Source organism: Ornithodoros turicata, chromosome 1, assembly GCF_037126465.1.
Source record: "Ornithodoros turicata isolate Travis chromosome 1, ASM3712646v1, whole genome shotgun sequence".
NCBI classification, from domain to species: domain Eukaryota; kingdom Metazoa; phylum Arthropoda; class Arachnida; order Ixodida; family Argasidae; genus Ornithodoros; species Ornithodoros turicata.
In genome coordinates this window covers 126559922-126572690 of record NC_088201.1, presented here as the reverse complement: position 1 = coordinate 126572690, position 12769 = coordinate 126559922, and the positions used below count along the sequence as shown (strand labels likewise).

The following is a 12769-nucleotide window of genomic DNA, read 5'->3' as shown; positions in this document are numbered from 1 at the left end:
TCGGTCTCCCATGAAAGTGGGGAAGATGTGGGGGCGCGCTTATGGCAAATCGCAAGCGCCGAGAGGGAAGGTACACTCTCCGACAGTGTAGATAACTGTGCTCATCAGCTACACGGGAGAGATGCGAAGAAGCCAGGACAGCAAGGACACAAAGTGCGATTGGAAGGATTCCCATTGATGTAAGAGAATAAAGTTTCCCATTGCTATTTCTTGGTTGTGTCCGTGTTCTCGGGAGGCTGTAAGACGGGACGGCAGGGAAACCCCGGTGGTGACAGCAGAGGGGAACCCCGCAACTTGTAATATCTCTTCTGGAATGGGTCTCATACAAACCTAATAATCAACATGCACTTTACAGCATGGCACATCCCAAAGCGCTACGCCACCCGTGAATCGAACCCGGGTCGCAAGAATGGGAATCTTGCATGCTACCGCTACACCGGCGGCGCCGTTTCCACTCCTATATCCCCTACGAGGTCCATTATTACAAATGTGTCATTCGTAGTAATATCCATTTCTTTTCCTTATCGCAGTGTAAATTCCTTGTATCTACGTTTCCACTCTTATAATATCGCTTCTGTAATGGGTCTCATACAAAGGTAATCAACATGCACTTTAGAACATTGTCCTTGACAGATGCAAAAGCGCTCCGGCGCCCGGGAATCGAACCCGGGTCGCAAGAACGGGAATCTTGCATGACACCACTACACCAGCGGCGCCGTTTCCGCTGTTATCTCCGACGGGGTCCATTAATAAAAACGTATCATTCCTAGTAATATTGTCTTCTTTCGTTTCCTTTACCCCAGCGTAAATTCCTTGTATCGACGTTTCCACACTTGTAATATCGCTTCTCGAATGGGTCTCATACAAAGTTAATCATCACCATGCATTTTAGAACATTGGCACATGCAAAAGCGCTGCGCCGCCCGGGAATCGAACCCGCGTCGCACGAATGGGAATCTTGCATGACACCACTACACCAGCGGCGCCGTTTCCTCTCCTATCTCCGACGAGATCCATTAATAAAAACGTATCATTCGTAGTAATATTTTCTTCATTCGTTTCCTTTACCCCAGTGTAAGTTCCTTGTGCCTACGTTTCCACACTTGTAATATTTCTTCTGAAATGGGTCTAAAACAAAGTTAATCATCACCATGCATTTTAGAACATGGTCCTTGGCACATGCAAAAGCGCTGCGCCGCCCGGGAATCGGACCCGTGTCGTAAGAATGGGAATCTTGCATGATATCACTACACCGGCGGCGCCGTTTCCACTCCTACCTCCGACGAGATCCATTAATAAAAACGTATCATTCGTAATAATATTTCCTTCACTCATTTCCCTTACCCCCGTGTAAATTCCTTCTACATACGTTTCCACACCTGTAATATTGCTTCTGGAATGGGTCTCAAACAAAGTTAATCATCAACATGCACTTTAGTACATGGTCCTCGGCACATGCAAAAGCCCTGCAGCGCCCGGGAATCGAACCCGGTTCGCAAGAATGGGAATCTTGCATTATACCACTACAACAGCGGCACCGTTTCCGCTCGTGTCTCCGACGAGGTCCATTAATAAAAACGTATCATTCGTAGTAATATTTTCTTCGTTCGTTTCCTTTACCCCCGTGTAAATTCCTTCTACATACGTTTCCACACCTGTAATATTGCTTCTGGAATGGGTCTCAAACAAAGTTAATCATCAACAGTCACTTTAGTACATGGCCCATGGCACATGCAAAAGCCCTGCGCCGCCCGGGAATCGAACCCGGTTCGCAAGAATGGGAGTCTTGCATGATACCACTACAACAGCGGCACCGTTTCCGCTCGTGTCTCCGACGAGGTCCATTAATAAAAACGTATCATTCGCAGTAATATTTTCTATCGTTCGTTTCCTTTACCCGCGTGTAAATTCCTTCTACATACGTTTCCACACCTGTAATATTGCTTCTGGAATGGGTCTCAAACAAAGTTAATCATCAACATTCACTTTAGTACATGGTCCTTGGCACATGCAAAAGCCCTGCGGCGCCCGGGAATCGAACCCGGTTCGCAAGAATGGGAATCTTGCACGATACCACTACAACAGCGGCACCGTTTCCGCTCGTGTCTCCGACGAGGTCCATTAATAAAAACATATCATTCGTAGTAATATTTCCTTCACTCGTTTCCTTTACCCCCGTGAAAATTCCTTCTACCTACGTTTCCACACATGTAATATTGCTTCTGGAATGGGTCTCAAACACAGTTAATCATCAACATTCACTTTAGTACATGGTCCTTGGCACATGCAAAAGCCCTGCGGCGCCCGGGAATCGAACCCGGTTCGCAAGAATGGGAATCTTGCATGATACAGCGGCACCGTTTCCGCTCGTGTCTCCGACGAGGTCCATTAATAAAAACATATCATTCGTAGTAATATTTCCTTCACTCGTTTCCTTTACCCCCGTGAAAATTCCTTCTACCTACGTTTCCACACATGTAATATTGCTTCTGGAATGGGTCTCAAACAAAGTTAATCATCAACATTCACTTTAGTACATGGTCCTTGGCACATGCAAAAGCCCTGCGGCGCCCGGGAATCGAACCCGGTTCGCAAGAATGGGAATCTTGCATGATACCACTACAACAGCGGGACCGTTTCCGCTCGTGTCTCCGACGAGGTCCATTAATAAAAACGTATCATTCGTAGTAATATTTCCTTCACTCGTTTCCTTTACCCCCGTGAAAATTCCTTCTACCTACGTTTCCACACATGTAATATTGCTTCTGGAATGTGTCTCAAACAAAGTTAATCATCAACATTCACTTTAGTACATGGTCCTTGGCACATGCAAAAGCCCTGCGGCGCCCGGGAATCGAACCCGGTTCGCAAGAATGGGAATCTTGCATGATACCACTACAACAGCGGGACCGTTTCCGCTCGTGTCTCCGACGAGGTCCATTAATAAAAACGTATCATTCGTAGTAATATTTCCTTCACTCGTTTCCTTTACCCCCGTGAAAATTCCTTCTACCTACGTTTCCACACATGTAATATTGCTTCTGGAATGGGTCTCAAACAAAGTTAATCATCAACATTCACTTTAGTACATGGTCCTTGGCACATGCAAAAGCCCTGCGGCGCCCGGGAATCGAACCCGGTTCGCAAGAATGGGAATCTTGCATGATACCACTACAACAGCGGCACCGTTTCCGCTCGTGTCTCCCGACGAGGTCCATTAATAAAAACATATCATTCGTAGTAATATTTCCTTCACTCGTTTCCTTTACCCCCGTGTAAATTCCTTCTACATACGTTTCCACACCTGTAATATTGCTTCTGGAATGGGTCTCAAACAAACTTAATCATCAACATTCACTTTAGTACATGGTCCTTGGCACATGCAAAAGCCCTGCGGCGCCCGGGAATCGAACCCGGTTCGCAAGAATGGGAATCTTGCATGATACCACTACACCAGCGGCGCCGTTTCCGCTGTTATCTCCGACGGGGTCCATTAATAAAAACGTATCATTCCTAGTAATATTGTCTTCTTTCGTTTCCTTTACCCCAGCGTAAATTCCTTGTATCGACGTTTCCACACTTGTAATATCGCTTCTCAAATGGGTCTCATACAAAGTTAATCATCACCATGCATTTTAGAACATTGGCACATGCAAAAGCGCTGCGCCGCCCGGGAATCGAACCCGCGTCGCACGAATGGGAATCTTGCATGACACCACTACACCAGCGGCGCCGTTTCCTCTCCTGTCTCCGACGAGATCCATTAATAAAAACGTATCATTCGTAGTAATATTTTCTTCATTCGTTTCCTTTACCCCAGTGTAAATTCCTTGTGCCTACGTTTCCACACTTGTAATATTTCTTCTGAAATGTGTCTAAAACAAAGTTAATCATCACCATGCATTTTAGAACATTGGCACATGCAAAAGCGCTGCGCCGCCCGGGAATCGGACCCGTGTCGTAAGAATGGGAATCTTGCATGATACCACTACAACAGCGGCACCGTTTCCGCTCGTGTCTCCGACGAGGTCCATTAATAAAAACGTATCATTCGTAATAATATTTCCTTCACTCATTTCCCTTACCCCCGTGTAAATTCCTTCTACATACGTTTCCACACCTGTAATATTGCTTCTGGAATGGGTCTCAAACAAAGTTAATCATCACCATGCATTTTAGAACATTGGCACATGCAAAAGCGCTGCGCCGCCCGGGAATCGAACCCGCGTCGCACGAATGGGAATCTTGCATGACACCACTACACCAGCGGCGCCGTTTCCTCTCCTATCTCCGACGAGATCCATTAATAAAAACGTATCATTCGTAGTAATATTTTCTTCATTCGTTTCCTTTACCCCCGTGTAAATTCCTTCTACATACGATTCCACACCTGTAATATTGCCTCTGGAATGGGTCTCAAACAAAGTTAATCATCAACATTCACTTTAGTACATGGTCCTTGGCACATGCAAAAGCCCTGCGGCGCCCGGGAATCGAACCCGGTTCGCAAGAATGGGAATCTTGCATGATACCACTACAACAGCGGCACCGTTTCCGCTCGTGTCTCCGACGAGGTCCATTAATAAAAACGTATCATTCGTAGTAATATTTCCTTCACTCGTCTCCTTTACCCTCGTGGAAATTCCTTCTACATACGTTTCCACACCTGTAATATTGCTTCTGGAATGGGTCTCAAACAAAGTTAATCATCAACATTCACTTTAGCACATGGTCCTTGGCACATGCAAAAGCCCTGCGGCGCCCGGGAATCGAACCCGGTTCGCAAGAATGGGAATCTTGCATGATACCACTACAACATCGGCACCGTTTCCGCTCGTGTCTCCGACGAGGTCCATTAATAAAAACGTATCGTTCGTAGTAATATTTCCTTCACTCGTTTCCTTTACCCCCGTGTAAATTCCTTCTACATACGTTTCCACACCTGTAATATTGCCTCTGGAATGGGTCTCAAACAAAGTTAATCATCAACATTCACTTTAGTACATGGTCCTTGGCACATGCAAAAGCCCTGCGGCGCCTGAGAATCGAACCCGGTTCGCAAGAATGGGAATCTTGCATGATACCACTACAACAGCGGCACCGTTTCCGCTCGTGTCTCCGACGAGGTCCATTAATAAAAACGTATCATTCGTAGTAATATTTCCTTTACCCTCGTGTAAATTCCTTCTACATACGTTTCCACACCTGTAATATTGCTTCTGGAATGGGTCTCAAACAAAGTTAATCATCAACATTCACTTTAGTACATGGTCCTTGGCACATGCAAAAGCCCTGCGGCGCCCGGGAATCGAACCCAGTTCGCAAGAATGGAAATCTTGCATGATACCACTACAACAGCGGCACCGTTTCCGCTCGTGTCTCCGACGAGGTCCATTAATAAAAACATATCATTCGTAGTAATATTTCCTTCACTCGTTTCCTTTACTCCCGTGAAAATTCCTTCTACATACGTTTCCACACCTGTAATATTGCTTCTGGAATGGGTCTCAAACAAAGTTAATCATCAACATTCACTTTAGTACATGGTCCTTGGCACATGCAAAAGCCCTGCGGCGCCCGGGAATCGAACCCGGTTCGCAAGGATGGAAATCTTGCATGATACCACTACAACAGCGGCACCGTTTCCGCTCGTGTCTCCGACGAGGTCCATTAATAAAAACATATCATTCGTAGTAATATTTCCTTCACTCGTTTCCTTTACTCCCGTGAAAATTCCTTCTACATACGTTTCCACACCTGTAATATTGCTTCTGGAATGGGTCTCAAACAAAGTTAATCATCAACATTCACTTTAGTACATGGTCCTTGGCACATGCAAAAGCCCTGCGGCGCCCGGGAATCGAACCCGGTTCGCAAGAATGGGAATCTTGCGTGATACCACTACAACAGCGGCACCGTTTCCGCTCGTGTCTCCGACGAGGTCCATTAATAAAAACGTATCATTCGTAGTAATATTTCCTTCACTCGTTTCCTTTACCCCCGTGAAAATTCCTTCTACCTACGTTTCCACACATGTAATATTGCTTCTGGAATGGGTCTCAAACAAAGTTAATCATCAACATTCACTTTAGTACATGGTCCTTGGCACATGCAAAAGCCCTGCGGCGCCCGGGAATCGAACCCGGTTCGCAAGAATGGGAATCTTGCATGATACCACTACAACAGCGGGACCGTTTCCGCTCGTGTCTCCGACGAGGTCCATTAATAAAAACATATCATTCGTAGTAATATTTCCTTCACTCGTTTCCTTTACCCCCGTGTAAATTCCTTCTACATACGTTTCCACACCTGTAACATTGCTTCTGGAATGGGTCTCAAACAAAGTTAATCATCAACATTCACTTTAGTACATGGTCCTTGGCACATGCAAAAGCCCTGCGCCGCCCGGGAATCGAACCCGGTTCGCAAGAATGGAAATCTTGCATGATACCACTACAACAGCGGCACCGTTTCCGCTCGTGTCTCCGACGAGGTCCATTAATAAAAACATATCATTCGTAGTAATATTTCCTTCACTCGTTTCCTTTACCCCCGTGTAAATTCCTTCTACATACGTTTCCACACCTGTAACATTGCTTCTGGAATGGGTCTCAAACAAAGTTAATCATCAACATTCACTTTAGTACATGGTCCTTGGCACATGCAAAAGCCCTGCGGCGCCCGGGAATCGAACCCGATTCGCAAGAATGGAAATCTTGCATGATACCACTACAACAGCGGCACCGTTTCCGCTCGTGTCTCCGACGAGGTCCATTAATAAAAACATATCATTCGTAGTAATATTTCCTTCACTCGTTTCCTTTACTCCCGTGAAAATTCCTTCTACATACGTTTCCACACCTGTAATATTGCTTCTGGAATGGGTCTCAAACAAAGTTAATCATCAACATTCACTTTAGTACATGGTCCTTGGCACATGCAAAAGCCCTGCGGCGCCCGGGAATCGAACCCGGTTCGCAAGAATGGGAATCTTGCGTGATACCACTACAACAGCGGCACCGTTTCCGCTCGTGTCTCCGACGAGGTCCATTAATAAAAACGTATCATTCGTAGTAATATTTCCTTCACTCGTTTCCTTTACCCCCGTGAAAATTCCTTCTACCTACGTTTCCACACATGTAATATTGCTTCTGGAATGGGTCTCAAACAAAGTTAATCATCAACATTCACTTTAGTACATGGTCCTTGGCACATGCAAAAGCCCTGCGGCGCCCGGGAATCGAACCCGGTTCGCAAGAATGGGAATCTTGCATGATACCACTACAACAGCGGGACCGTTTCCGCTCGTGTCTCCGACGAGGTCCATGAATAAAAACATATCATTCGTAGTAATATTTCCTTCACTCGTTTCCTTTACCCCCGTGTAAATTCCTTCTACATACGTTTCCACACCTGTAACATTGCTTCTGGAATGGGTCTCAAACAAAGTTAATCATCAACATTCACTTTAGTACATGGTCCTTGGCACATGCAAAAGCCCTGCGCCGCCCGGGAATCGAACCCGGTTCGCAAGAATGGGAATCTTGCATGATACCACTACAACAGCGTCACTGTTTCCGCTCGTGTCTCCCGACGAGGTCCATTAATAAAAACATATCATTCGTAGTAATATTTCCTTCACTCGTTTCCTTTACCCCCGTGTAAATTCCTTCTACATACGTTTCCACACCTGTAATATTGCTTCTGGAATGGGTCTCAAACAAACTTAATCATCAACATTCACTTTAGTACATGGTCCTTGGCACATGCAAAAGCCCTGCGGCGCCCGGGAATCGAACCCGGTTCGCAAGAATGGGAATCTTGCGTGATACCACTACAACAGCGGCACCGTTTCCGCTCGTGTCTCCGACGAGGTCCATTAATAAAAACGTATCATTCGTAGTAATATTTCCTTCACTCGTTTCCTTTACCCCCGTGAAAATTCCTTCTACCTACGTTTCCACACATGTAATATTGCTTCTGGAATGGGTCTCAAACAAAGTTAATCATCAACATTCACTTTAGTACATGGTCCTTGGCACATGCAAAAGCCCTGCGGCGCCCGGGAATCGAACCCGGTTCGCAAGAATGGGAATCTTGCATGATACCACTACAACAGCGGGACCGTTTCCGCTCGTGTCTCCGACGAGGTCCATGAATAAAAACATATCATTCGTAGTAATATTTCCTTCACTCGTTTCCTTTACCCCCGTGAAAATTCCTTCTACCTACGTTTCCACACATGTAATATTGCTTCTGGAATGGGTCTCAAACAAAGTTAATCATCAACATTCACTTTAGTACATGGTCCTTGGCACATGCAAAAGCCCTGCGGCGCCCGGGAATCGAACCCGGTTCGCAAGAATGGGAATCTTGCATGATACCACTACAACAGCGGGACCGTTTCCGCTCGTGTCTCCGACGAGGTCCATGAATAAAAACATATCATTCGTAGTAATATTTCCTTCACTCGTTTCCTTTACCCCCGTGTAAATTCCTTCTACATACGTTTCCACACCTGTAACATTGCTTCTGGAATGGGTCTCAAACAAAGTTAATCATCAACATTCACTTTAGTACATGGTCCTTGGCACATGCAAAAGCCCTGCGCCGCCCGGGAATCGAACCCGGTTCGCAAGAATGGGAATCTTGCATGATACCACTACAACAGCGTCACTGTTTCCGCTCGTGTCTCCCGACGAGGTCCATTAATAAAAACATATCATTCGTAGTAATATTTCCTTCACTCGTTTCCTTTACCCCCGTGTAAATTCCTTCTACATACGTTTCCACACCTGTAATATTGCTTCTGGAATGGGTCTCAAACAAAGTTAATCATCAACATTCACTTTAGTACATGGTCCTTGGCACATGCAAAAGCCCTGCGGCGCCCGGGAATCGAACCCGGTTCGCAAGAATGGGAATCTTGCGTGATACCACTACAACAGCGGCACCGTTTCCGCTCGTGTCTCCGACGAGGTCCATTAATAAAAACGTATCATTCGTAGTAATATTTCCTTCACTCGTTTCCTTTACCCCCGTGAAAATTCCTTCTACCTACGTTTCCACACATGTAATATTGCTTCTGGAATGGGTCTCAAACAAAGTTAATCATCAACATTCACTTTAGTACATGGTCCTTGGCACATGCAAAAGCCCTGCGGCGCCCGGGAATCGAACCCGGTTCGCAAGAATGGGAATCTTGCATGATACCACTACAACAGCGGGACCGTTTCCGCTCGTGTCTCCGACGAGGTCCATTAATAAAAACATATCATTCGTAGTAATATTTCCTTCACTCGTTTCCTTTACCCCCGTGTAAATTCCTTCTACATACGTTTCCACACCTGTAACATTGCTTCTGGAATGGGTCTCAAACAAAGTTAATCATCAACATTCACTTTAGTACATGGTCCTTGGCACATGCAAAAGCCCTGCGGCGCCCGGGAATCGAACCCGATTCGCAAGAATGGAAATCTTGCATGATACCACTACAACAGCGGCACCGTTTCCGCTCGTGTCTCCGACGAGGTCCATTAATAAAAACATATCATTCGTAGTAATATTTCCTTCACTCGTTTCCTTTACTCCCGTGAAAATTCCTTCTACATACGTTTCCACACCTGTAATATTGCTTCTGGAATGGGTCTCAAACAAAGTTAATCATCAACATTCACTTTAGTACATGGTCCTTGGCACATGCAAAAGCCCTGCGGCGCCCGGGAATCGAACCCGGTTCGCAAGAATGGGAATCTTGCGTGATACCACTACAACAGCGGCACCGTTTCCGCTCGTGTCTCCGACGAGGTCCATTAATAAAAACGTATCATTCGTAGTAATATTTCCTTCACTCGTTTCCTTTACCCCCGTGAAAATTCCTTCTACCTACGTTTCCACACATGTAATATTGCTTCTGGAATGGGTCTCAAACAAAGTTAATCATCAACATTCACTTTAGTACATGGTCCTTGGCACATGCAAAAGCCCTGCGGCGCCCGGGAATCGAACCCGGTTCGCAAGAATGGGAATCTTGCATGATACCACTACAACAGCGGGACCGTTTCCGCTCGTGTCTCCGACGAGGTCCATGAATAAAAACATATCATTCGTAGTAATATTTCCTTCACTCGTTTCCTTTACCCCCGTGAAAATTCCTTCTACCTACGTTTCCACACATGTAATATTGCTTCTGGAATGGGTCTCAAACAAAGTTAATCATCAACATTCACTTTAGTACATGGTCCTTGGCACATGCAAAAGCCCTGCGGCGCCCGGGAATCGAACCCGGTTCGCAAGAATGGGAATCTTGCATGATACCACTACAACAGCGGGACCGTTTCCGCTCGTGTCTCCGACGAGGTCCATGAATAAAAACATATCATTCGTAGTAATATTTCCTTCACTCGTTTCCTTTACCCCCGTGTAAATTCCTTCTACATACGTTTCCACACCTGTAACATTGCTTCTGGAATGGGTCTCAAACAAAGTTAATCATCAACATTCACTTTAGTACATGGTCCTTGGCACATGCAAAAGCCCTGCGCCGCCCGGGAATCGAACCCGGTTCGCAAGAATGGGAATCTTGCATGATACCACTACAACAGCGTCACTGTTTCCGCTCGTGTCTCCCGACGAGGTCCATTAATAAAAACATATCATTCGTAGTAATATTTCCTTCACTCGTTTCCTTTACCCCCGTGTAAATTCCTTCTACATACGTTTCCACACCTGTAATATTGCTTCTGGAATGGGTCTCAAACAAACTTAATCATCAACATTCACTTTAGTACATGGTCCTTGGCACATGCAAAAGCCCTGCGGCGCCCGGGAATCGAACCCGGTTCGCAAGAATGGGAATCTTGCATGATACCACTACTTTTTTTTTGCTTTTTTTTTATTACATCAAAATTTTCAACACGACACCATCTCTTTGGCGTCGTACACTTAAAAACACCTCACAATGAGCAGTCCTTGTGGTCACTCCAGATGACTGTCACAGGAAAGTTATCAAGAAGTCCTCAACTTAATAAGGAGCCATGAGCTGTGTGCAAGAGTCTCTGCTACTAAAATCGACGGGGCGGAGGAACACTCTCAGCTCTTCTGGGAATGAGTTGCACAATGTATCGCGCAAGTTGATTGCACTGCGTAGGAGTTCGTCGTCGCCGACGCCGCGCTCCTGTAATACACTCACAGACCAGTTGATCTTAGTTACGAGCAGGACGAGCGGAATTCGCGGATGAGACCTGCCATTTGCAATGTCCATGCGATGAATCCACAGTACGTGCAGGCCAAGGAGGCACAGAAGGCTTAGGCCGACGCTGCACTCCGTTGCAACTTCAAGGAACTTCAGACGAATCCACGTGAGTTCCTCCTCGATACCAAAAGTTTTACGCAGAAAGCCCCAAAACTGTACAGCATTTCTGCATCCCAGGAAAGTGTGAGGCAGATCCTCCTCCGCCGCGAAACACATGTCGCATTTGTTGGACCACGGAACCGTGAAGCCCTTCTTTATCAGCCATGACTTGACCGGCAGGGTCTCAGTGTGAAATAATGTAAAAAACCTCTGGGTACCTGTGGATACTGGCAGCTTCTTCACATTCTTAAGGACCATATCTTGCTCTCTCCCTGGATAGTTGCTTCGATACAACGGTGCAGGAAACAAACTGTTGATCATATCCCAGTACAACTTCTGACGCTTAACCGAGATTAGATACTCCCAGGAGAACATATCCTTCAAGAAGTTAACAGACTGAGCTACTTCCCTGTAGAAAGCGAGACCCATCTTACGCTTCGGAGGGTTCGCCGTCGTCACTGTGAATGCGGGTGTGAAGACACAGCCAAGCGTCTGAAAAGCCCACTGCAGGACACCGTGCTTCTTTGTCCGAAAGTGGAGAAAACGATGGACTAAAAGCTTGACAGCTACGTTGACCAATCCAAATCCACCCCCTTGTATGGAGTGGAATATGTTAGTTCTTCTCATCCTCTCCATTGGCGAGTTCCAGATGAAGACAGCGAAGATCCTATGCACGCGGTGCGCACATGATGCTGGACACGGTGTGACCTGGGCATGGTAGAAGAACACTGGATAGACTGCAGTATTGCAGATGAACGATCTCGTTAAGAAAGACGTGTTCCTTCCAGCCCACTTCAGGAGCGGAGCTCGAAGATGGTTGATATGTGGACTCCACTGTTCAGTCAGAGGCGTCGTGGGATCGAAGGTGATGCCGAGATACCTCTTGATCGTCATGTCCTATGTGATTCCAGAGAAGTGCTCAGGCGCTGTATCCCAGGGCCCTAGCCAGACTCCAGAGGTTTTCTCTAGGTTAATGCTGGCGCCGGACGCTTCACAGAAGGTAGCGACGTGCTCGAGAATGAGTTCGACCTGATCCCTCGCAGAGAAGATAACCGCTATATCGTCCGCATAGGAGAGAACGCTAAAGTTACCCCCGTGCGTTTCAAGGCCTTTGATCCTCTTGTCGGCCATGAGGTTCCTGCATAGCGGCTCTAAGTACAGCGCAAACAGAATAGGAGACAGGGGACAACCTTGCCGTACTGACTGCTTCACGGGGATAGGCGCGCTCGGGTTGCCGTTGATGAGTAGTGTAGCCGTTAGCTCTCTGTAGCACGTTCTTATCCAGCCCTCCATATAGTCGCCCACATCACACCACTTGAGGAGTGCAAAAAGAAAGCCATGTAGTACTCTGTCAAACGCGCGACTGAGATCGATCTGAAGTACCGCTAGCGCCTTTTGGAGTGCGTTTGCTACTTC

The 12769-nt window shown here is 46.4% G+C and overlaps 2 non-coding genes across 2 annotated transcripts; both read right to left on the bottom strand.

Moving 5' to 3' along the window:
• Window positions 1-1743: 1743 nt before the first annotated feature.
• Window positions 1744-1814, bottom strand: Trnag-ccc (transfer RNA glycine (anticodon CCC)). Its single transcript has one exon. It is a non-coding gene; the product is annotated as a tRNA-Gly (tRNA).
• A 1578-nt stretch (window positions 1815-3392) lies between these two features.
• Window positions 3393-3463, bottom strand: Trnag-ccc (transfer RNA glycine (anticodon CCC)). The gene has a single exon. It is a non-coding gene; the product is annotated as a tRNA-Gly (tRNA).
• Window positions 3464-12769: the final 9306 nt, after the last annotated feature.